This window comes from Dipodomys merriami, unplaced genomic scaffold (assembly GCF_024711535.1).
Source record: "Dipodomys merriami isolate MVZ:Mamm:240054 unplaced genomic scaffold, mDipMer1.0.p SCAF_6, whole genome shotgun sequence".
NCBI classification, from domain to species: Eukaryota; Metazoa; Chordata; class Mammalia; order Rodentia; family Heteromyidae; genus Dipodomys; species Dipodomys merriami.
Window position 1 is genome coordinate 19,189,249 of NW_027206179.1, and position 25,606 is coordinate 19,214,854.

Genomic DNA, 25,606 nt, shown 5'->3' on the forward strand with positions numbered 1-25,606 from the left:
TTTTATGAGAGACTTGAGAAGTAATGTGAAATGGAATTAATATTAATTGAAATGAATTTTTTTTCCAAAACGTCGGGAAGGCATATTTTCTCTTTCATTATCATTTCTTTGAAGTGATTATTTATCACCATGAAAGGTTTGGCCCTCTCTAAGGCTTTCAGAATTAGATTTGCTTCTGTGTGTGTGTATGTATGTGTATGTGTATGTATGTGTGTGTCTGTGTATGTGTGTGTGTGTGTGTGTGTGTGTGTGTGTGTGTGTGTGTGTGTGTGTGTGTGTGTGTGTGTGTGGTGCTGGGGATTGAATTCAGAATCTTCCATTTGCTAGATAAGTCATCTACCATTTGAGCCCTGCTCCCAGTAATTTTGATTTTAATTTTTTCATATAGGGTACTTTTGTCTTGGCTGTCCTCATACCAAGATCTTCCTAAGTAGCTACAATTACAGATGTATACCACTACACCCAACCTTCAATTGTTTATAGTGAAACCATTTGTGTTTTTATAAAAGTGACTTCAGATTTATATACTAAATCTTGGTGCTCACCATGTTGCCTACCTTTTCAAATGACTTTTAAAATATCAAGTATATATAGGAAAGTAAGGAAACCAGGGGATTCAGGCCAACAAATAAGAGAATAGAGATACAATGATGCTTTGATATTTTCTATGACTTATAATGAGTTAGTTTGCTAACTGACAGATCTCATGAGAAATGAGGTAAAATGTAACCAAGCTCTGCGTCTTGGCCCTATTTTAGGAAGACACAAATTCACAAATGGGTCTTGATATTTAAGAAGAAACCAACAAAAAATAGAAACTCTTCTATGTAAAAATTGCAATTGGAGCCTATCTATAGACATATATGTTTATACATGTACACAAACACATACATGCACACTTACAACCCTTATGATCATCTCTGCAGCACTTTACACAGAAGGGAAGGACCAGGAATAGAACTTAATGATGAAGTCCTCATCTAGCATATAATACCTGGGTTCACTTCCTAATACCACAAAAAAAAAGAGAAAAGGGGAGAATTTGAGTTGGCTTTGTAGATGGAGTAGAACTTACCAAGACCTTGAGGGTGATCAGCATTTGGTAACAAGGAGTTAGAGACAGAGAAAAGGATGGTTAGTTCAGGTAATATATTGTAGGTAACAGCAGGTCATTGATACTAATTGTAAGCACCCAGAGTTTCGTATGTCCTCAAGGAGGCCAGGGGGGCAGATAGGAAGAGGCTGCTATGGGCAGGTGCAGAGGAACACTGACAGTGAGCTGATACACACTGATGAAGGTCAAGGCTTGCTCTTCCAGCCATTCACCCAGGGGAACCAAAATAACAATGGTGTGGTTATGTTCCCATCGTGTAGGTTGCATTGGCCAAAGTGGGGCCTACAGTCTGGTATAACAACAGGCATTTTTGGGAGATGAGTCCAATAAGATTTCAAAGAAAGCTGGGCCCCTGTGGCTCAGGCCTATTATCATAGTTACTCAGGAGGTTGAGATCTGAGGATCACAGTTCAAAGCCAGTCCAGACAGGAAAGTCTGTGAGACTCTTATCTCCATTAAACTACCAAAAAGCCAGAAGTGGAGCTGTGGCTTAAGTGGTAGAACATGAGCATTGAGCACAAAGAGGCTCAGGGACAGAGCCCAGACCCTGAGTTCAAGCTCCAGGACTGAGGACACAAAAAGATTTCAAAGGAAGGACCAAAAGCTCAAGTCTTTTTGAGCACTAATGATGTCAGACAATCCTACTTAGGTAGAAAAATATATTACAACCACCTCCTAAGTAAATCGTTTGGCAGGCTAGACTTTCTTTTGCCTAATTTGCTGAAGCAAGAATTATAACCATCCTGATTTATCAACTGCTCTTCCCACGTAGCTCAAGGACATGATCTCTTCCACATGTCTAATCATAATTTCATTGCAATTGACATACAGAGTTTTCTCCTCTGGGGGTTTAGTTTAAAGGGCATTTGAGGTTTGGAGGAAATTTAGAATCTCTCTCTCACTCTCTAACCTTGAGATTAGATTAATGTGATTGTAAATTCAAAACTTTCTTCTGCACATCTGCACATAATAGATCATTAATATAATTGAAAGAGATCTGAATCCCAGATGTTTTATGCATTTGTGATCCTAAAGGCCTCCCTAAAGGCGCCTTTCTCATTTGCAGTGAGAGATACAATGCAAAAACAGCCCTGGAGCAAACAAACAATGTCAGTTAAATTCAGACATCAAACCTGGCTTTTGGGAGTCAGCCTGGAATGTAACATGGTTACGCAGAGAGGTCTCACATCAGCTTCTGAATTTTCCAATCATGATGCCTCAAAGACTGCTTCTCAACCTGGCATCTTAATGAATGACCAGTCTTAATGACTATTTCTATTTCCTTCACCAGTAACAGAACCAAACCTCAATAATAAGAAAATTTCTGCAGACTGCCACCTAGAGACCTTTTTTTATAAAAGCGGGGTAACCAAAGTGGGGTGTTCTCAGCTGCAAATGTAGACATTAGAAAAAGAGATGAGGGGCTGGGAAGGTGGCTCAATGGTAGAGCGCTTGCCTTGCATGCCTGAGGCCCTGGGTTCGATTCCTCAGCACCACATAAGCAAAAAGAAAAATACCGGAAGTGGCGCTGTGGCTCAAGTGGTAGAGCGCTAGCCTTGAGCTGAAGAGCTGAGGGACAGTGCCCAGGCCCAGAGTTCAGGCCCCACTACTGGACCAAAAAAAAAAAAAAGAAAAGAAAAAGGGATGAGACAAATATCAAATGCTTTCCAAAGTCTCTGCCTCTTAATACCCTCCCCTTAAGGGATGAGGATTTCAATATATGAATTTTGAGAGAGAAAAAGTGGTTAAGACCATAACTAACATTATATAGAAAATATTCAACTATATATAGAAAATACTCAACTCAGCTCCTTTGGAAACATCTGTAATTAGAGGCCAAAGAACAAAGGGAAGAGATGAGATCATGTAGACGGAGTCCTTAGAGTGAAATTAGTAACTGTATATTTATCTCCAAGAAGATCCTGTTGCACCTTCAACCACGTGAGGATGAAGAAGATCCTGACTCTATATCACATCAGCAATCGGATCTGCCAGGATCTTCATCTTGACCTTTTCAGGCGAACCATGAGAAGCGTATTTCTGATGGTGACAAACGACCCAGTTTGGGCATTTTGTTATAGCTGCTCAAACAGACTAAAACAGAGTGGTAAGAATGGTGACAGGACCCAGAAAAGTGGCTTCAGAACATGCTTCATAGGACCAGATCATATCCAGGGTCACATTTATGAAGAAGCCTGGCTTTTGTTCAATGACTGGGGGGTTTCCACAGTATTTGTCCATTTCTGGGTCTCTAGCTGGAGCCGTGTCCTGCTTCATTCTGAAGGGGACAGCTGGAAAACTGTCTTTCACCAGCTGAGATCCAACAATGATCAGCATAAATTGGAAGGGGATTTAGTTTATTATCCTTGCACTGAAAAGCCTGTCCCCGCTTGGCAAGCTTGAGGAGAAAATGAGAGCTGGATATTCCCCGGGAGCTCCATGCGTTGCCTGGGAGGAACGCATCCTAATAACCATGGCTTCAAGTTAAGATCACTGCAATAACTCTGCATGATTCTCATTTTGTTGTTTCACAAAACAACTACCTTTTCTGAGCCCCGTTCTAATTTTGAACATTTTCATATGCTAGCTGATGAGCTGGCAAGTGCAGTTAGATAACGAGATTTCACTCGGGGAGATAATGGAGAAAGAAAACTGTCCTGTGATAGTCCCGCAGAACATGATGGGACATAGAGAGACAGGGACATCTTCCCCAGGGACCTGGGTGTCATTTTCATCTATATTAATGGTTTTCCAAGAGGAAGGGAAATTCAGCAAAGTGATGTGCACATATCCAAATTGAAAACTAGCCAACCCCGTGAGAACTACCTTCTATAGTTCCTCCTTCTTATTCACAGGACACATTTAATAGTCAATTAATAGAGATATAAGGCATTTCATAATTACTTTTTGAAATGAAGGCTTTCTCATTGAACAGCCTGTGTATGTCATTGGAAAATCTGAGCTCATAGATAGTATATTTGGTTGCAATGAATAATTTTGAAGGGCGAAAAATGCATTTTCCCCTTGGCTAAGTAACTATTAATATCAAATGAAAGCATATTTGCATCCAAGCAACAAGGGAAAGTTGGCTTTCTGGCCTTTGTGATTCTCCTTTCACAATATCTGTAGAATTCTAGGAAATCTTTTGGGCATAATTGCACTTTTTATTCTCCCAAGGCTACTCATTTTCCCTAAAGGTATCCACTCTTCTACACATATCTATACAGGCCTAGGGAGATAACTCAGCACATCTTCATCCCTCCTAAGATGCTCTGCTTGAGCATGAGAGAAAAGTTACTTAGCAATTTTACACACACACACACACACACACACACACACACACACACACACACACACACACACACACACACACACACAACAGTGCCTCTCAGACTTTCTCAGCTCTTTGCAAGAGTGTTTTCTCCTTATGGAGAAGTTGATATGGTTCCATTTACAAAAATAGCAGCTATTAAAATGGGAAGAGCTTTCCCTTCTATCATCTAGAAGCCAAGTATTTTTCTAAAAACATATGCATTTTTTTTCTAGCAGAAAAGACTGATGCTAAATGGATTCAAGGTTTATCTGATGTGTAGAAGTTAGCTGAAGGTCATTACATTAAAGGCATACAAGAGCAAAATGTAAATAAGTGAATTAAGGACTGTTCAGTATAATTGCTTTATGTTTGTATATATTTCTGCCTGCATAAGCAATATAGATGCAAACTGACATAATTATAAGCCACTATTGTGTTTATTTCCTTTTTTGGGGGGGGTCCGGTCGTGGGGCCTGAACTCTGGGCCTGGGCACTGTCCCTCAGCTCTTCAGCTCAAGGCTAGCACTCTACCACTTGAGCCACAGCACCACTTCCGGCTTTTTTCTTTTTGCTTATGTGGTGCTGAGGAATCGAACCCAGGGCCTCAGGCATGCAAGACAAGCGCTGTACCACTGAGACACCTTCCCAGCCCCATGTGTTTATTTCCTATACAGAATTATTTATGGTGATTTTAAGGAAGGTGGGAGGTTTAGACAATTGTCACTTGCATTCTGCTTTCTCTAGTTCTGAGGAACAAAAATAAGAAGTCTATATTGTTTCTTTTAAGCTCTTTTATATTCAATATCATCTTAAAGTCTTGGTGTCTCTAATTTCCTAGACTAGACATTAGAATGAAGATCGATGTTTAAATGTACACTCTCAATGTGCACTCTCTATCTACTGCAAGAATCCTGGATCCTCGATATTTGCCTCTTACTTTAGACACTTCTACCAATAACAGATGGAGATGGAGTATGTCAGGGAAGGACTCAGGAGCAGGTGCATCTCCTGCAGCCTTCTCTTGACCACACAAACCGAAGCTGAGTGAAAGCCTAGAGCTTGTTACCTGGAGCCCTTCATGATGTAAACTTCAAGTGGAATCCTTACTTTTAGCCTTACTCCGCTGCTAAGCTGCTCTATCCTTTTCAAAGAGAAAATCTAGAATCCCAATGGATTTCCAAAAATTGCAGAATACATTGCAGTTTTACCAATTGTGGGTGTATATCTGTCTGCACTAACTGACCCCTATTCTACTCCTCTGAAATAATATGGTAGGCATGGGGTAGAAATGTTTTTAAAGAAAATCCTTCTTCAAATAACTGAAGACAAGCATGACAATGTATTCTTTGCAGTGTTCCTATTCAAGTTGTTTCTGTTTATTTAAGCATTATTGGAAGAATGTATTAACTAATTGCTTATATATTTCTAATACTTTGACAATTCTAAAACAATTTCACATGCTCTCTTATTTTATACACACAGTAACAACTATGGGTTCTTAGTTTTACAAATGAAGCTCAAAGAAGATAAGTCACATACCTCAGTAAGTGATTCGCCTACCTCTTGGTATGTGATGCGTTGGGTGAATGTTTGAAATAGGAAATATTACAGGAATGAGCTGTTCTTAGGGTTCATGTGGTCTGCTGGAGAAGACATACCTTAGAAAAAAGCACTACGGCTGCTATTCAGATAATAGTCAGAACTGTGTCAGCTAGGTCTTGGGCATCTCTTCCTCCAATCTGAACTCAGATGGGCCATCACCGTCACTGCTGGGGTCGCTCCACTGTCGTAATTAAAGTAGCTTCGGATAGTCTTTCAGGAATCAGTTGTGGGCACAGCCCATCTCAGATTAATCCTTCTCATGGTAAACTGTAATATTGTTGGGTGTAGGTCATATGTGCTAAATTTTGAGGAAACATTTCCATTGATATCATCAAACTTCATCTTGCCACTTCTTGTCATGCATCTGACCTGTCCACCTCCTTTGAACGCCCATCCCACCATGCCTGGCACATCCCCACTTCCTCTCAGCTGCTTCTGCAAGTTTTATTGTGCTTATCCAGAAAGAAAAAAACACCCACGTGCATATGGTATGAAAGGAAGATCATTCATCAGACCTACAGTAGACTTTCTATCAGTAGAGTGACCTAGGACAGATAGCATCTTCTCCCAAAGTTTTAGACAACGCGTCTGTGAAATGAAACAGAGCTACAGAATTTCTAAGGGACTCCCTACATTAAAAGTGTAATGGTTCAGTATGCTTTCAAGTGTTACGCTTACTTTAAAATCCTTTTTTTTCTGAATATGGAGAGAAGGAAATGTAGAATGCACACTAATAAGAACTATGGGAGAGTGACTACAGGATGGAGGAGGGTGACCCGCATTGTGTAATTGTGTAAAAGTGGAGCAATGAAGCCTTTGGGAAGGGGCTGGGAGGATGAAGGAGATGTGGGTCTGATTGGTGTGCATTGTATGTATATGTATATACATATGTATGTATGTACTTATATGTCAAAGGGGGACTAGGAAATGTTTGCACAATTAATTGATGCTCATACACTATATGAATTAAAAAATAACTCATGCAAGAAAACAAAGCATATGACACTGATCCCAAAACCATACAGAACAGACGAGTAAATACTATAGTTGCCAAACCCTGTCTTAACCTAAATAAATGTCTTCATTAAGTCTTGGACAGTTTCTTTCACATTCTCCACATTTTTAATGTTTAGTAACCCACAATTCTACACAACTGATTATATATATCCAAACCAAATTAATTAGAAAATATTCATAATTTAGTAACTCCAATGTACTCTCCGTTTCTGCTCTTTACAGGAAAATTATCTTTGATTCTATAAGTAGTACCCTTCTAAGGTATCTTCTGAACATTTGTTCAGAAAAATAAGAAAAGTCTTATTTCTGAACTGTAATGCTACAATTTAGTTTGCCTTTGAACTTGAGCAATTTCTTAATATTACTTCATTGTCACATAACACGTCTGTTTCATATCAATTCTATTTTGGTTGCAATATGTGCTATAATTTCTTCCTGTCATTGTCATAAATTTACCAATTAGAGAAAATTCAAACTTAATTAGTAGCAAATGTCATCCACCTTCAAGTAGGAAAACATGGGATATAATTTATAAAAAAACAAAACAACCGAAGCCTTTCTAGCCTGAGGGCGAAAATAAAACAAAATAGCACCCACTTCAAAGTGAAATAAATTCTGTAACAGTACTTGATTAAATACAGACTATTCAAAAGGTATGTCTATTATGAAACTATTGGAAATACTTTATTAGATAAGTAGGGTTGGGAAAGATGAGGGAGAAGGATGGAAGAAAGGTGGCATTGATCAAGATACAGAGTACTTAAACTGACTTGTTGAATTGAAACTCCTTTGTACAACTACGTAAAGATAATCAAAAATTCAAAACATACCAAAAAGAGCAACAATATCCCATTTCCCATTTCAACATTGTGTTTTCTTTTTTTAATTTAATTATCAAGGTGATATACACAGGTTTTACAGTTACATATATAAGATAGTGAGTACATTTCTTGTCAAACTTGTTACCCACACTCCCACAATTTTCTCCCACATTTCCTCCCTCCATATCCCCGCCCAAGTTGTACAGTTCATTTTGAACATATTGTCTTGTGACTCTCACTGTTGCATCGGTTTACCCTTTGTCCTTTTTTTTAGAAGAGTGTAAAAGTTTACCATACTTGGTGGTATTCCTTATTCTGAACTATTTTTTCATAAAAATATATCCACTACCATCAATAAATGACATCTATTTGATAGCATTATTATTTTATATACTACCTGAACAGATGTTAGGTGTTGTTTCAGCTCTCAAATTTAAGAGACAATTATTAATCCTCTCCTGAAAGTTATATGCATTAAAACATATTTCTTAAAAAGAGGTAAAAATCCAAATCTGTGGACTCACCAAGATTCCATAAAACTGAGACAACAAAATCTTCAGTTTTATCTTAAAATGTTACATCAGCCCTGTTACAAAACCAGACCATATGTTATATATTGTCAACCAAATAAGTATTCAATATCTCAAGATCTCTTAATTGAGCGAACATTCAGACATCTGTCTAAAGTCTAAAATTCTTTGTAAATACAACTTCACTAGGGCTCTTTATGGCTTATTCAAAGTTTTCATTTTAGTAACACAAAGAGCCTTACTATTTAGTAAAATTGGTCCTCATACATAATAATAATCTACTGATGCTTTTATCCAGTTTCTAGGCTAGCTATAATGAGGAAAAATATTCTCTCAGGTTAATACTTGGAAAGGGGGAAAAAGACTATTTCTCTCACATTAAATAATTAAAGTCTTGCAATGTGTTAAATTAACCTTCCAGCCTGCGTCTTATTAGCCTCCACATATTTGCTGAGTTTTTCTTTCAATCCTCTTGTTGCATATACAATGTTAATGCACTGCTAATAAAACACATTATCAAGTAGAAAAAGGTCTACAGGGAATTGAAAAGTCTTTGGGGAGAAAGATGACAATCCCCACAGGCTTTTACCAAAACACTCTCTGTGCCATAGGTATGTTAGGAAAGACAGAGGCTTCAAAGGTCTTCTAAAATGCCTTCCATTCATCTCACAAATTATATTGGCAACTAGAATGTACTATTGATGAACTGGTTTGATTTAGTTTGCATGTAGTTTTGTATCAAATTCTTTTCCTTCTGTTTACTATCTATCTATCTTCCCAGTAAGTTATTTGAGCTTCCCTTTATGGGTCCTGATTTGACTCCAAATAACATTCTGAGATTACTTCAATGTATCCATGAATAGTACTAATTACATTGTTTAGAAATCCAATGTGTTTTGTTCTTTCTGTCTAAATCAACATGATTTTTAAAAAGCATTTTGTTAAGTATCAACCTATTACATGAATCTTATTTTTTTGGCTTCTACTTGATATTTTAGACCATATGATTTAATGTAATAACTTCTAAATATGTGACTAATATGTCTTTCTCATTCTGTAGTTAGAAATATTTATCATGAGATAAAATGAAATTGTCTTATTAGTAACTCTTCTGATGTCTGAGGTTAGATCATAGGGTATTTCAGGCTATACTTCTCAAGATATTTATTTTTCTAGACTGGATAAGATGTTGCCTTTTAGATATTACCCAGACATTTCATTATTTGAATGAATTCCACTTTGTAGACAATATTTAACTATTTCAGATAAAATGTTTGAGTGTAGTTGTATTGAGTGTAGTTGTATTGTTTAACTTTGAGGTAAAAATACAAATACAGATCAAACACAAAGAAATTACTAATACAGAGCATATTCTGAACGTTTCTGTACTCATGACCCTAAAGCAAATCATTGTATGAGAACTATTACACTCAGGTCCCTAGCTATTTGTATGCAATTCTGTTTGGGCTGAGGGAGAAGCCACAGGAATAAAACATTTAATATAAATGTATTTAAAAAAAACCAAAACACTCTTTGTTTTCAGAGTTCACAGTAAATCAAAGGGATAGTATTAAGATTTCCCATATTTCCCCTGGCCACCCACATTTCTTCCTCACTGAAGTAGTGCATTTGTCACAGCTGACAAATTTACATTGACACATCATTATTACCCAGAATCCATAGCTCACAGCAAGGTACACCCATATGGAGCTAAACAAATATATAATTCCATATATCCACCATTATGGTATTATATAGAAAGTTTCCATTACCCTAAAAATTCTCTGTGCTCTGCCTACCCAGATAGCTCTAACCCTAGGCAAACACTGATGATGTCTAAGTTTTATCTTTTTCACATGGTGTATAGTTGAAATCACATACAAGGTTGTAGCCTTCTCAGATTGCTTCTTTCACTTAATAATGTGCATTTAAATCCTCTCCATGAGTTTCATATTTCATTTCTTTTTCAGCGATGAATAATAATCCATTTTCTGCAGTCTAATTCATCCACTTACCTACTAAAAGACATTTGTTGTTGCTTCCAAGTTTGAGCGATTATGAATACCGCTGCTACAAATACCTGTGTGCAGTTTTGTGTTTATAGAAAATTTCAACACACTTTGTTAAAGACCAGAGGCATCTTGGCAGAATATATCATAAGGACATGTTCAGTTTTGCAAGATATCACCACACTCTCTTCTAATGTGGCTTAGCACAAAGGTGTATTCCTATGAGTAATGAATGAGTGAGCATTTCTGTTGTTGGAAATCCTAGTAAATAGTTGAGTTTTAAGTACTCTGGATTTTGGTCATTCTGATATCTGATGACATATAATGTGATAAATGTTTTTATATGATTATTTCCATTGGTATACCTTTTTAGATGAACTATCTTATAAGATCATTGGTTCATTAAAAAAAACAGCTTGTTTCCTTAAAGTTGAAGTTTTAGGAATTCTGTGTATATATTAAATAACAATCCTCCATCAGATTCTTTTTTGCAAACATTTCCTTCCATTCTATGACTTTTGTTTTATATACTCTTGGCAGTGTCTTTCATGGAGAGAAAAAAAATTAAATTTTAATGAAGTCCAGCCAGTTAATTATTTCTTTACCTTTAGTGTCATATCTGACTATTCCTATCTAAACCTAAGATCATCCAGATTCTCTCCTACATTATCTTTTACAAGTTTTACAAGTTTGTATTTTATGTTTAGGTATTTGATCACTCTCATGTAGAGTATGTTTTGGATGTAAAGTCTGTGAGTTGAGATCTGAGGATCACGGTTCAAGGCCAGCTCAAGCAAGGAAGGTCTGTGAGACTCTTACCTCCTATAAGCCACCAGAAAACCAGAAGTGGCTCTGTGGCTTAAGTCATAGAGCACTAGCCTTGAGCTGAAGAGCTCCGGGACAGTGCCCAGGCCCAGACTTCAAGTCCCACGACTGACAAAATAATAAAAATAAGGGCTAGGAAGGTGGCTCAGTGGTAGAGCGCTTGCCTTGCATGCTTGAGGCCCTGGGTTCGATTCCTCAGCACCACATAAGCAAAAAGAAAAAAGCCAGAAGTGGCACTGTGGCTCAAGTGGTAGAGCGCTAGCCTTGAGCTGAAGAGCTGAGGGACAGCGCCCAGGCCCAGAGTTCAGGCCACATGACAGGACCCCCCCCCAAAAAAAATAAATAAATAAATAAAAAATAAGTAAAAGACCAATAAAATATATAAAAAATAAAATACAAATATAAATAGCAAAAATAAAAATAAGAAAGCTATTTCAAAATTGCCAAGCTGTAGATTCTCTGCTCTGTATTCAAAAGTACCTTACTGGCATAAAAAGGTCATTAAATTTAAATCCATGCTTTTATAAGCATGGTTTTTAAAAGGTCGATATAATAATTTTTTGAAGAATATATAATGAGAATAACCACTGTTGGGAAAATTCTCCTTTTCCAAATGATTATTCTTCCCAATAGATACCTGGATTTCTTTTGTCTGTTTCTTTTCTGCCAGTTCCTGGGCTCGAACTCAGGTAGTGAAGTGGACATTGCCTCTGAACTTCTTTGTGTGAGGCTAGCTCTCTAGCTCTACCTATGAGTCAGAGCTCTACTTGCATCTTTTTGGAAGTTAATTGGAGATGAGTGTATTGTGGTCTTTCTGTCTTCACGGGTTGAAAGTGTAGTCCTTTGATATGAGCCTCTGGAGTAGCTGGAATTACCAGCGAGAGCCACTTGCTCTGGCAGTCTGTGCTTCAAGCCTTCTGGCCACCTCCCTCCCGCACCGTGCCTCTGCCCCTTTAGTCCTCAGGCTCCCTATCTAGGAGACATTGTTATCTTTCTGAAGCAGCTCACCTTCCATTAACTTTTATCTTCCCCACTTGCTATCACTTTTCTAAGGGGGCTAACATACTGCACACGTTTATCAAAGAGTTTTAGTAATGTAGTTATTCTTGGATTTTATTCATCTATATGTACATACCTTTCGAATGTATTTAACGTGCTTTGCTTTAGCATATCCACTGTCAGTACAAATTTGCTCCATATCAGAAGTTTGCAAGCTATACTACCTAGAGAACTAGAAACAAAACTCGGACAGGATCATACCAGACAAGTGAAATCAGTATCTCTGAGGGCTGGTGGGCTAGCAGGAGCCCTCACGACAGCTCCCAGGTGATGCCTAAAGGCATCTGACAGCTTTATACAGTAGAACAGGCTGCTCCTTGCGAAAGGCTAATCACAGTGTAGATGAATCCATCATCACCTAGGTGGCTGGAAGAAATTTTAGAATAAAAAGATATATAATGACCTGCAAGAATTTAGGCTGTCGGGGAGAAGCTATTACTTTATTTTTTTAATGCTATTTTATCTCCTGTCAATCCAAATGGAGAGGATAAACACACACACACAAAATACAGGAAAATTGTTGAATTTGATTCACAGCCTAATTAAATAAGGATTATCATTAATATGACCCTTTTCATTCATGTTATTCTTACATAGGATATATATTCTTCTTAGTCCTGCTTTCAAAGAAAATTACATTCTGAGCTCTAGACAGGGCTCTGAGGAGGAGGACATTACTCAGCCATGTTGTATTACTTTGTTTCTCCACAGCTTTTGGAGCTGTCCAGCATACTTTTCTGTCTTGTGTGAAAATTTTGCACTTGTTGCTTTCTTTCTTCATAATTACTTTAATCACATATTGCACGATTCTCTCCTGTGTTTTCTAAATACTATGGTCTATCAGATTCTTAGTGGCAGGAGAGTAGCTTCTTTATCAAGTTGGTATGTGAACACTTGCCTGTGTTTCTGGTTCATGCAAGTCTTCAGTAAATTTAGGAAGTAAGAAAGAGAGGAAGAATGAGAACAAAGGATACAGGGGTACTCAGCCACACAGAGAGGCAAGGCCTTCTGGATATCATTAGGTAACATCTATCGTTACTTAGTGGATCTCTATTGACATTTCAAACCCATATTGAACATCTTACATAGGAAAGAGCCTGCTATTTGGTACAATTTCTGCTTATAAAATACATCCATCAGCATCATTGAAAATTGATGTCTATTTTTTTCCCCCAAATTGGTGAGCCTCACCTTTGGAGAGTATAATCTCCATAAATTTGTTCAAGAAATGAAAGCTTCAATATATGAGCTAAAGGATTTGTTTAATGCGTGAATTCACCTTTGTCATCATCTTCAGGTTCTCAACTTGGAACTGTTGGGTGACATATTTACTTGGCATTTAGAGATCTTTATTTTTTTTCACAGAGAAGGTGTGTGAAGGAAACTCAGGATAATTTTGAGACCTCACCAAATCAAAGATTCATGTCCCTGACTTTGTGGGAGTTGTGGGGGTCTTCTAGCACAATTTGAAAGTGACAGCAAGGTGTATTTTACTGACATTATCCAGATCATAGTGAGGGTGCTTTACATGGTACCATCATTTGTTTTCGTTTGGGCCAAGGAAGAGTTTATACTTCACTGACATGGGCATGTGATTTTCAAAATATGTTTGTTTTTTTTTAATTTTGTGCAAGGTTTCTTTTCATGGCTGATTTGATTTTCATTCATTAACTCCAGTGTCTTAAAACTGACTTCTGAAACTGGGAGAGAAACAGGAAGGCCAACATATGCTAAGGCAAGGTCATATGTGGATTCTAGTTCACTCACTATGATCTAAGTCATGCTTTTGCTATAAAAGGTGTATCACACATGAGTAAAACCAAAGGAGAACAATGAGAGCTGTTTGCTTGCAAAATGCCCATGTTTTACAATGCACACTGCAACACTGTATGACAGGTACGGGGAGACTGGAGAGAAGGAAAGGACTCTAGGAGTGATTTTTATATGGAACCCAGTGGAGTCATGAATGCTTGATTAAAATGTTAATATCTGGACAAGGTCAAATTCAGTCCTATGCATAAAGTTTAAAGAGTCACTTTGAAAAGGAAATAATTTGGAATTATCTGAAATAGTCTAATAACATATTTGGAATAATCTGGCTTCCTTTGATTTAAGACATTCATCTTTTCCCCTCTTGCTCTGAAATACTGACATTATTCCCCTCTTGCTCTGAAATACTGACATTATTTTAGAACAGTTGTTCTCAACCTGGGATGATTCTGGAGATTATTTTGGTGATCATGATGTAGAAGGGGGGAGTGGGAGGGGTAATGCTACCTCATGACTAAAAGGGAGAGATGTCATTAAGCCTGCAATGCACAGTGCAGCCTCAGAACAAAAAACTCTCCGGCTAAGACTGTTAGTCATTCCAGTGTTGCTGCTTAGAATAAGAGAATGAAGAAGCTGACTCCTAAACTATTGAGTCGGATTCAACAGTGGTTACCTTCTTTTCAACAACTTGTAGGTTAGAGAACCCTAATAAAACCAAAGGAAACACGGGGTGAGGAGATGCTAGGGAATTTCAGTTTCCCCTTACATTGACTCAGCTCCACACCTGGTATAATCACATCAGCAGCTGCCACAAGTTGCCCGACAATTCCAGAATACCTTCTCACCCATTATCACATTTGATCTTCACCATCTCAGGAAGTAGCTGGAGCAGGTATTGAAGTTGGCATACACAAACCCAGAAAACTTCCACTTAGAGATAGACAGCTTAGAAAACTAAGATGAGGGAGGACTGGAAGGAGACAGGAAATGGAAGTTTCCCCTAGATTCAGGAAAGAAGAGAAGGCATTGCCTGGAAAAGGTACAACAACAATAACAACAATATTAATAGCAAATACAATGTGCTTTGACATTTCTACTCTGTGCCAAGTCATAGAGACTCTCTCTTATGGGTTTCAGATTTTGTTCAATCAGCATTTGTAAAAACAGCATTTATTCTTGTAATCACACATTTTGGTATATTGCCTTCTAATACACACTTTATTCTAATTCTAACCTGAGCAGAGCAAACATTCTTACCTCTGGGCATCTTGTACACTTCCAAACACCCTAGATTTGACTCTCCTTGTGATGAGAAAAAAGAAATGGCAGTTGGTGTTTGCAAGATGTCCTTGACTTTTCTGTGCTGTGGGTGATGGTTTCAGGCTGGAGTTGAGTGGGTGTTCGGTGCATCACTGACAGATATTCCCTGTGGTTGTGTCAGAGCATGGGGCAGAGGGCAGTGACTCCAGTGAAAACATACCTCAGGACAGGAGGAGCAGTGGGTAAATTTGATATGACACAGATTTGGGAAAGTGAAATGTGACACTGTCTAAGACCATCCATTTCAATGAGAACTGGCATACTGCAGGCTCCCACAGGTATTTAAGAGTGAACTGAGATTAACAACGAGAAGCTTACAATTACATTGACTGCACGATTGTTGTTCCCATTCAAGTGCAGGACTACCACATACAATAGTACCTCATGGACCAACCATTACACCAACAAAAGAAAGAAACAAAAATGAGTCCATACTTGCTGTACTTTATGCCTCTAGTCCAACCCATTTTTAGTGTTATAAAAATGTGAGCTTATTATTGCAGTATCTCAAATTTGATCTGAAAGTCTGAATTTTCCTTCACAGAGTTAGAAGTAGTGACTAAAAAATATATCCAGTTGAAGTCAAATACCATGCATTTTAAATTTAGGACACAGTATTGCAAAACATCACATTATTGGGTAGATGTAGTACAAAGCTCTACAACGGACCCTTCTGTCTCATAGGTACGCATCCCTATTCTAGGCCTATTTGACAAGGTTATGGACAATCAGACCAAATGGTCAGTCCTTCCATCTCAATTTTGGCTTCTGCAAGATCCTTCAAATCCTCAGGCTCTGGAAGAGCTTGGACTACTTCCAGCCACAAGACTATCTCATGGTGTTTGCTACACAGATCATTAAGTCATACAATTTTCTGTTCAAAATATCAAGTGAAGTAAACAGAATCCAAAAGAGCTGTGGTTAGCTCATTTAGTTCCAATTTCAATTCCTTAGCAGTTCCTCCCTGATTGACCCTTCTGTTGGCTTATTTCCCCAGAGGCAGGAACTTTTGATTGTGACTTTAAGTCACTTGATGTAAATTAAACAATAGCAGAGAAATGCCCACCCATTTGTGCATTTTCATTGCTGAGAAAGTGACAAACAAAACTCAATAAGCATTGCTATACAATCAGACTTCCAGCAGAGCTCCAGATACTAAGGGAGACTTGGTAATGAAGCCTTTGGTCAGGTGTGCTCCAAACTATGGCCTTCACCTTACCAGACCCAAACAGAGGCAGCTCAGTTGCCCAGCACTATTATTATCCACCCACAAAATCAGTGATCATTTGTCTAAATTATTCTCGTAAAGGGGAAGATTGTTAACAATTAAACATTGGTATCTGCTAGATTTTTTAAAACTCTTTCTCCAGAAAGACTTTGCAGTATTTCATACAGTAAAGCCTAGGAATAATATAATTAAAATACAAAAATAAATTAAATAGAAGGTTATCACTTACTATTTATTGTTAGAACATCTGAGAAAGTTCCTAAAACTTGTGCAAGCAATTGCTTTGACTAAAAATAAGACACAGGAGGATACTGAAGTCTTAAATACACATATGTATATATATATATATATATATATATATATATGAATTCCTAAGTTGAGCGTATATATCAGATTATATGTGTAGTATCATATATAATTTATATATATTATATAATGAATTTTAGGAATTGAGCATATTTCATCATCACATTTTTATGTATTTATTTATTATAACCTTGAGTAGATGTACAAAGGATTTTTAATTTCAAGATGCATAGCATACACAAATTGATGTACTTTTGAAACTACATTATTTTAACCAATGATGAAAATCAGAAGATAAAGCTATACTGTGGGCATTAAGGGAGTAGGGAACAGAGAAATTACATATTTGACTACAGAGCTGCTATTTATGTAATTCTTGTCTCTGTCTCAAGGGAAATGATTTCTTTAAGGTACTCTGTTCTGTTAGGTTTTGCAAGTGCTGTGCTGAGCCTAGGTGTTCTCTTTGCAAGAGTTTATTGTGCAGATTGAGAGGTGAAACATAAACAGAATATAAATATGAAACCACTCAGAATATGGCCAGTATTAATATAATGCGTGTTAAGCACCCCCTTGGGAAAGTACAAAGAATCCTTCATTTCGGGTGGGATGTAACAGAATGATTCATAGAGCAGATAGCATTGAAAATAAGAGAAATGAGAGTATTTCAGGTGGATGGAAACATGATAAGGAAGAGTGTGACTTGTGCTTGCTGTGACCTCAGTGTGACGAAAGTTAGAAACAAATTTTTAAAAGAATAGTACCAACTGATATGGAATAGATGCTCAGAAAGCACTTGTTAGTATTTATATAAATAATTAACTGGATGAGTGAGTTGTTTGGTTAAGGCAATTTCAACATATCACAAGTCAAAAGAGATTAAAGGAGTAGGGAACTCCTGATGGATTTTTTTATCAAAAAAATCATGTAAACAATTTGTTGAACACCTGAATCATTAAAAACCACTTTTAATATGTACCTTATGCTTATTTTTGTTAAGTCAATTTTCTTGTCACTTCAACTCTTTCTATGATGGTCCTTGTGATTCTGATAATTACATGTGAATAGGTAACATTTGATTCTGATAATTACATGTCAATAGGTAACATTGGACAATAGATATTGATAAGATGAATATTAAGTCATCAAGGAGGTAGAGGTAATTAAAGAAAGCCTTTTGAATCAAGAATAGAAGCTAGGTTAAGAGGCAATGAATGAAAAGTAAGCCATATAGAGACATATAGATATATATGTATATTCTTTCTCACACTCCAGGCTTGAAATGATTCCAAGGAATTTAATAGGAATTGCCTTGCCTTTCATTCTCAGATACCGGTTCATATTTCACTCAGGCTTGTTTCTGTCAAAAATAAGTTTCCCTGTGAGGCATTTGGTTATCTAACATAGTCTTCAAAAGTAGATTTTCTCTTTAGTTGCCATGACTGTATTTTGTGCAAAAGAAAATGGAGACATCCCTGCATTTGATAGGCTCAGAGGTTGGTATTAGATGAAGAGACATGAAATTTCTGTCAGCTAAGAAAGCCTTTTTTCCCAAGAGTTTATTATGTTATTTAGCTGCTACTATGTTTAACTTAAAAAGGAGATGGAGGCAGCCTCTGAAACTGCTCAGCCAATCTTTTTATTTATCTAAATTCAATTTCTACCTCTGCAGAGAAAAGCCAGATTATAAATTAATAAATCAATCCCTTTCCCACACAGTTATGACTTCTGCAACAAAATGATATATATCACCCTTGGGTAAAGATTTATTTATCTATAGCTAAGATACCTATCTGTCTATCTATCTATCTATCTATCTATCTATCTATCTATCTATCTATCTATCTATCTATCTATCTATCTATCAGTAATATATACTATATCTGGCTATGAAGGGATAGGGAGGACCAGAATTACTGAAAGAAGAGAGCATTATGTCCTCTATCCTAAATATTATACCTGTAACAAACCAAGGCCCAAAAGATTACATGATCTTTTCACATATAAATGTAACTCTCTTAAAGGATATATATAAAATTAAATTAAATCAAATAATTAGTAGTTGCCTAATGTGAACTGACTCTCCAATCTAGAGATCAGAGGTTAAGAATTGTAGGAATGAGTGTCAGGTTAATGGGAATCAGGGACCGTGGAAATGAAATACTGAGTACAGTGTATTGGAGACAAGAGAAGCCCAGCCCAGCCATGAAACCTGCATGTCAAATACCACCGACTACATTTCTGCTGACCACTTGCAGGCCACTGATGCCATTATGATCTTTCGCTCTGCCAATCACTTAGATTCAGCTGTGGCATCTTCTTCACACAGGCTTCCCAACACACTGAGTTTGTGCTTTGTGAACTCAAAATTCACCCTTGCAGATGGGCATCTGAATGGCCATATCCATTCATGAAGTGTCCTAGTTGCTGGGGTGGATGGGAAGTGATGTGAAGGATGAGCGATTGCCTCTATCCGTCCCAAGAGTCTCCCTGCACAGCTCTGCGCATTATGCCTCTTTTTTACTCTGTCATGCTCTGAACACAGTTTTGGCCAGAAATTGATTCCCTAGTGGGAATGGTATATTTGATGTTCATTGTTATTAATTTTATCATCTCATAAGCAACTAAACATTTGTTGAACCTTTAATCAGAGTATCTCAAAGCATATTAGAATACCTCTGCTTCAGTTTCATCAAATATAGATATAAAACATATGACTCCTCCAATCCATGGAGCCTAGATAGATTCATTAGACTCATGGGATTTTGATCTATACCCAAAATATCTATCTATCTATCTATCTATCTATCTATCTATCTATCTATCTATCTATCTATCTATCTATCTATCTCTATCCATCTATCTATCTCTATCCATCCATCCATTTATCTATTGTATATAAATATATATATTCCTATGAAACATTGCATCCACTTAACAACTCCTCCAACTTACAGCTAACTACATAGAGACCTAGATAATCAGGTGACTAGATAATTAGATATTTATATTCATGACTACAAAGCATCAAGATTTATTATCATATCTCAGTGGTCACTGTCATTATGAGAGTAGGTCTATATGGTTATTCTGTTACACTCTGTAAAGATAGAAAATTAAAATCTATGAAGCTTTAACTGTGAGCTTACTATATCCAAGTTGGGGAATTTCTGTTGGGAAAGCCATATGTGCGTTCTAACTTGGTGTGCTAGCTTTCAAAGCTGGGTGAGCATCCCCTGGGAACTTGCCTGCTCTTCCTGCTCCATTCCCAGAGTTATGCTTCAGTTAGATCTTCAGCACATTCCAATACATGCTGAAGTTTAAGAGAACTGCTGCCCTAAGGTCTCATTTCCTTGTTTGTAATGTAAAAGCAATTATTTATACCTGCTAGCTATACTTCTTGATCTTTTTCTTTGCCATTACAAAACTATGACAATGTACAAAAAGGGACTTTGCCCAACATAAGGATTCAATAAAAGTTAACAATGTTCTTGAGCCCATATTTCATTTTCAAGTGTACTCTTATGTTAGACTCGCTCCATTTCAAGTGGCTCTACAGTTTGCCTATAGTACAAGCAGTCCTGAAAGAAGTCCTGTGTGCAGAGGTTCTAGGAAAAGCAGTTATAAAACTGTGGTATTAAAAAGGGAAAGGATAGATTTTTTTAAAAAATTCTCTTTTGAAATACAGAACCAGGCTATCTATCTTTCTACTGACATTTTAAGATGTATTCACAGTTGACTTTACAATGACATTAATAAGTTTAGTGGATTTAAATTTCTTCATCTGAGTTACTTAAGGTCAAAGTCCAGTAACCTACACTTCTTCATCCTTGAATAATCCATGAAATAATAATAATCCCTGAAAGTTGGTCTTGCATTTGGTTTCAAAATCAATCTTTTTGAGATTTAAAGGCATAGGGAGTTGCATTTCCTCTCTGACAGGAATGGGATGGAATAGGTATCCACCCCACTACAGGATGACCTTTATCTTCATGCCCATGCAGATAGGCACAGTCATCTCATGATCGGATTGCACTCTTATTTATTCAAGATGAGGGAGATCTGCAGCTCGACTCACACCTGCTGCTGCTGTACCTGGTCCAGTATCAGCTGGGAACACACAGCAGGGCTGTGCTATAGTCATTTGTTTGTCTTTTGGACACAGTATTTTGCATAATTTAAATGTCTCCTAGGATAAAATTCATTCTCTTCTTTGCAGCTTACCAGTGAGTTCCATTCCTGGTTTGTATAGGAAGGGAAGAGAAAATAAAAGCAAATATCAGGAAAGAATCTGAATGGCCACCATGAGCTTGGCTTCATTTGCAATTAGAGAGGGTTGCTGGCTGGCTCGCGTGTGTGCTCAGATCCACAGTGATACTGCTGTGTTTGTCCTGCATTTTCGCTAGGAAATGGTAGGGGCCTAAGGAGTGAAGAGGGTGATCAGCAAGTGATCTTTCTGTATGAAAAAAAATTATAGGTATGTGTGGGTATCTACATATATTCCATTCTAAACCCAAATTACTGACAAGTTAAGTTGTCCTGATAGGAAATACTTGATGGGGATGGAAGAGGTCAGGTTAGTAAACTATGACTCCATTCTCTGCTTTTATACTCTGGAAAATCTGAGACTAATTGCGAAATTATTATGGTTACAACAATCAAAGACTAAAAATGTTTTGTGGCCCATGAAAATTGTATGGAATTCAGTGTTTAGTTGACATTGTTTCCATCTATGTGCCACATCTACATGTGACAGGTTTTATCCCGCAGCAGAGCTGATCATTCTGCAGAGACCACCTGGCCCACAAAAGCATACAACATTCATTCTGATCTTATACAGAGAAGAAAATTGGCCAAACCCTCCTTGTGACGTTCCTTCATGTTTGTGCTACAATTCTAACTTCTTAGGCTACTTCGACGTACTGCTATGGTGATTTCTGTATATTAATAGTAGTATTATATTTTTTAAATTTTATTTTATTATCTTTAGTTGTGTGAAGGATTTATGATTCAATAAATCCATTTATAATACAATGCATCTTGATGATGTCACCCCTTTCATCCTTCCCCTTCATCCCTCCTAACCTCTCCTCTCAGTTTTCTTGGTTTTGTAGGATATGCATTGAACATTATGACTATTCTCTCCTACTTCTTCTGCATCAATCTGCTCCCCTCCCCTTGGCCTCCTCCCCGTATCTTTCAAGTAACAGCTTCCTGGTATTCATTTTGTTGGACTGTGAGTTATTCTAAGGAGTTACACTGTTTGAATTCTCCCCTGAATATACCAAACTTTGGCTAATACACTTGCATATGTTTGCAAACAACCCCATATGTGCTTATTTATACATTTTTTTAAATTAGATCTAGCTTCCACATGTGAAATAAACATGCATCCTTTTGCTCTCCATGCCTGATTTACTTCACTTACCATAATTTTTTCCAGGTCTATTCATTTCTTTGCAAATGATATATTGTAATTCTTCCAACGGATGAGTAAAATTCCATTGTGTGTATATACCACATGTTCTTGATTTATTTGTCCATTGAGGGGCATCTGGGCTGTTTCCATATCTTGTTTTTGGCAAATAGTTCTGCAATGAACATGATTGTGCATACATCTTTACTGTTTTGGATAAATGCTCAAGAGTAGAGTAGCTGGATTATAGAGTAGTTCTATGTTTAATTTTTTTGAGGAATCTCCAAAATGCTTTCCTGAGAGATTGAACAAGTTTACCTCCTCACCAACAGTGTATTAGGGTTACTTTCTGGCAAGAGAAACATCTTAAATTAATTGTTAAACATAAAGACCAAAAGATTATTTTTAAAGGAGAATAAAGTGCATTTCTGTCTTGAATGAGTGCTTTTCAGTGAACTGTGGCTTAAAGTAGGTGCACAGGAAATATCAGACATTCAGAGAAGTCTTACCTTGTTAGTACATGACCATACCTTCCAACCATGGAAAGGTTTTATTCACTCCCAGAACAGCATTGTTACAAGTCTTGTGAAAGCATGAGTGGCTCTTATTTTAGCTAAATAACTGAATTCTTGCTGCTTGTATCTTTTATGTGGACAATAAATAGTACAGGAAAAATACGTATATGATCAAAATGTGTACAATGATTTTAAGAATCAGTCCTTCAAACAACTAGGGAAAATCAAGTCATTTTTTCAGTTGTGGGGCTTGAACTCTAAGTTTGAGCACTGTCTCTGAGCTCTTTCATTCAAGTTTAATATTCTACCACTTGAACTATAGCACCACTTCTGGTTTCTGGTAGTTAATGGGAGATAAGACTCTTACAGACCTTCCTGCTAGAGCTGGTTTTGAATCACAATCCTCAGATCTTAGCTTACTGAGTAGTTAAGATTACAAACATGAGCCACCAGTGCCTGGAAAACAGTTCTTTTTAAATTTTAAAAATTTTATTTGTATTGTACAGGTGTTGTACAGAGAGGTTGTAGTAACTTAAGTCAGGTAATGAGTACATTTTCCCTCATTGGAAAAGCAGTTCTTAAGTATATACCACAAAACCAATATAAGGGAAGAAAAGCAACATTTAGAAACAAACTGTCTTTAGATTGTATTATGTTAAGAAGGTGGAAATAAAATAGGATTAAGGTTCTCTTTTATCACACTTCAAATTACAGAACACACATGCTTGTATGTACATATGCAGATATACATAAATGTATACTTATTATATGTGGGTGTTTATGTATATTTGCACATGCACAACTACGTATAGTTACAGATGTATACTTGCATATATGTTTACATTATACATGTACGCATAAGTTTCATATGTATATATTCCCATCTGTATATGTGATTGATGAGCCAGGTGCTGGTGGCTCATGCCTATAATCCTAGCTACTCAGGAGGCTGAGATCTGAGGATGGCCATTCAAAGCCAGTCCAGGCAGGAAAGTCCACGAGTCTCTTATTTCCAATTAACTACCAGAAAACCAGAAGTGGTGCTGTGGCCAAGTGGTAAAGCACTTGCCTTGAGCAAAAGAGCTGTGATTGATGGTTAGAGCCACAGCTAGCTCTAAGATGATCACAGGTGCACTTGGAATAACGGAGAGGAAGGAGAACAGAGTCCCTGATTAAACCACAGGCATGATCCAGTCTTGGATCCATTTTCTCTGAAGTCATTTTACATGAAAAGAAATCAGTTTTTACACTTAAACTAGTGCAATTTAAATAGTCATTTCCTCATAGCTGAAACCATTCTGAGACATGAGTGCATGTATGTGTATTTGTGCTTGCATAACGACAGAAATGCAACATCCTATGTGTGTATATTTGCACAGGCATAATTCAGACTGACTTCACAGGTGCTTTTAGTTACTAGTAATCATCATTATATCATTGCCACAATATTAGGATTTGGTTGGTATTTTAAACATATTGATTTCTGTTTTTTATGAAACATGATAAGGCTTGTATTAAAAAATTTGAATTCTGATCAATTTAATTTTTACTTCTCAACAATGCAGATGACCAGTGAGAGGCTAGAGATGGAAATCTGATTTTGAATGTTGCTTACAGCTCAGTAATACAAGTGCCTCAGGTTTCTTTCTCTGTAATTGTTGATACTTCTTTACTGATAGAAGCTGAGATGTATTAAGTAGATAATTAAAATAGGAATTGAAAATAAAATACATAAATGTTCAATCTCTTATAATAGAATTATCTTAATAAATGAAAATGAATATTATGAACTCTCTAGATCATGTTGGAAAAACACATCTTGAATCACATTCTTGGTTCTCAGGTAGTCTCAAAAGAATCTCACCATGGGTTGAATTGATTTGATTTATTTTATTCCCAGAATGTTTCCTATTTCAATATGCTATGTTTCTAAAATGAGGCAAATCTCTTGAGGGCCACATTCAGAATCCAAAAAATCTACAGCAATGACCTGTCAGTAAACTTGTTCATAAAGGGCAGTGCATTAACTTTATGGGTTCCAGAGTTACAGGTTCTACTACTCGAGGGTCCTGGAAGCCCTGTGTAATGTATAGATGAATGGGCTTAGCTTGGCTATAAACATATGGCGTTACATTTGGTCTGTTGGCTGTCATTTGTACCTCTCCCATCTAGAATAGTAAATCAGTCTTCGCTTGGCTTTCAGTTAATTTTCTTGAAAAACATTAATAGTGGTATCTTCCTCAGCTCCTAGCTGCAGAAAGCCCCCATTGTGGAACTTAAGTCTCTGATGAGGACGTGGACGCCTTTGCTGAGTCTGCAACTTCTCTGCCTCTGGACCAAAACTTTTTTCTACTCTGAGTCATGCTTTAAAAAAATTTAATGACTATTTTTTTCTTTTAAATCAAGTTTAGGTTTACAGGCCAATTGAATAGAAAGCACAGATTTGCCATATTACCTCTAGCCACCAGCCTCTACTTGCCCTGTTGTTAGTATCATACCTTAGTATGTATGGTACAAATGTTACAGTTAATGAGTCAACACTTATTACCTACTGAAAACCATAGTGACATTAAAGCTCATTCTTGGTGTTGACTGTTCTCTGACTTTGGAGAAATGCATAGAATTCAGCCATGAAAATCTCTTCTAATCCATCTATCTTCCCCCCACCCCATCCCACCACCCCAACCATCAATCATCCCATGTTATCACAGTATTTCCATTCCCAGTATATCATGTATTTAGAATTATGTTGCCTTTCAGACTG

At 37.1% G+C, this 25,606-nt stretch overlaps 1 protein-coding gene across 9 annotated transcripts in view; it reads left to right on the top strand.

The window, feature by feature from the left end:
* Fgf14 (fibroblast growth factor 14) overlaps positions 1 to 25,606 on the top strand; it is a 530,980-nt gene that overhangs the window by 481,818 nt on the left and 23,556 nt on the right. The window lies entirely within an intron of this gene.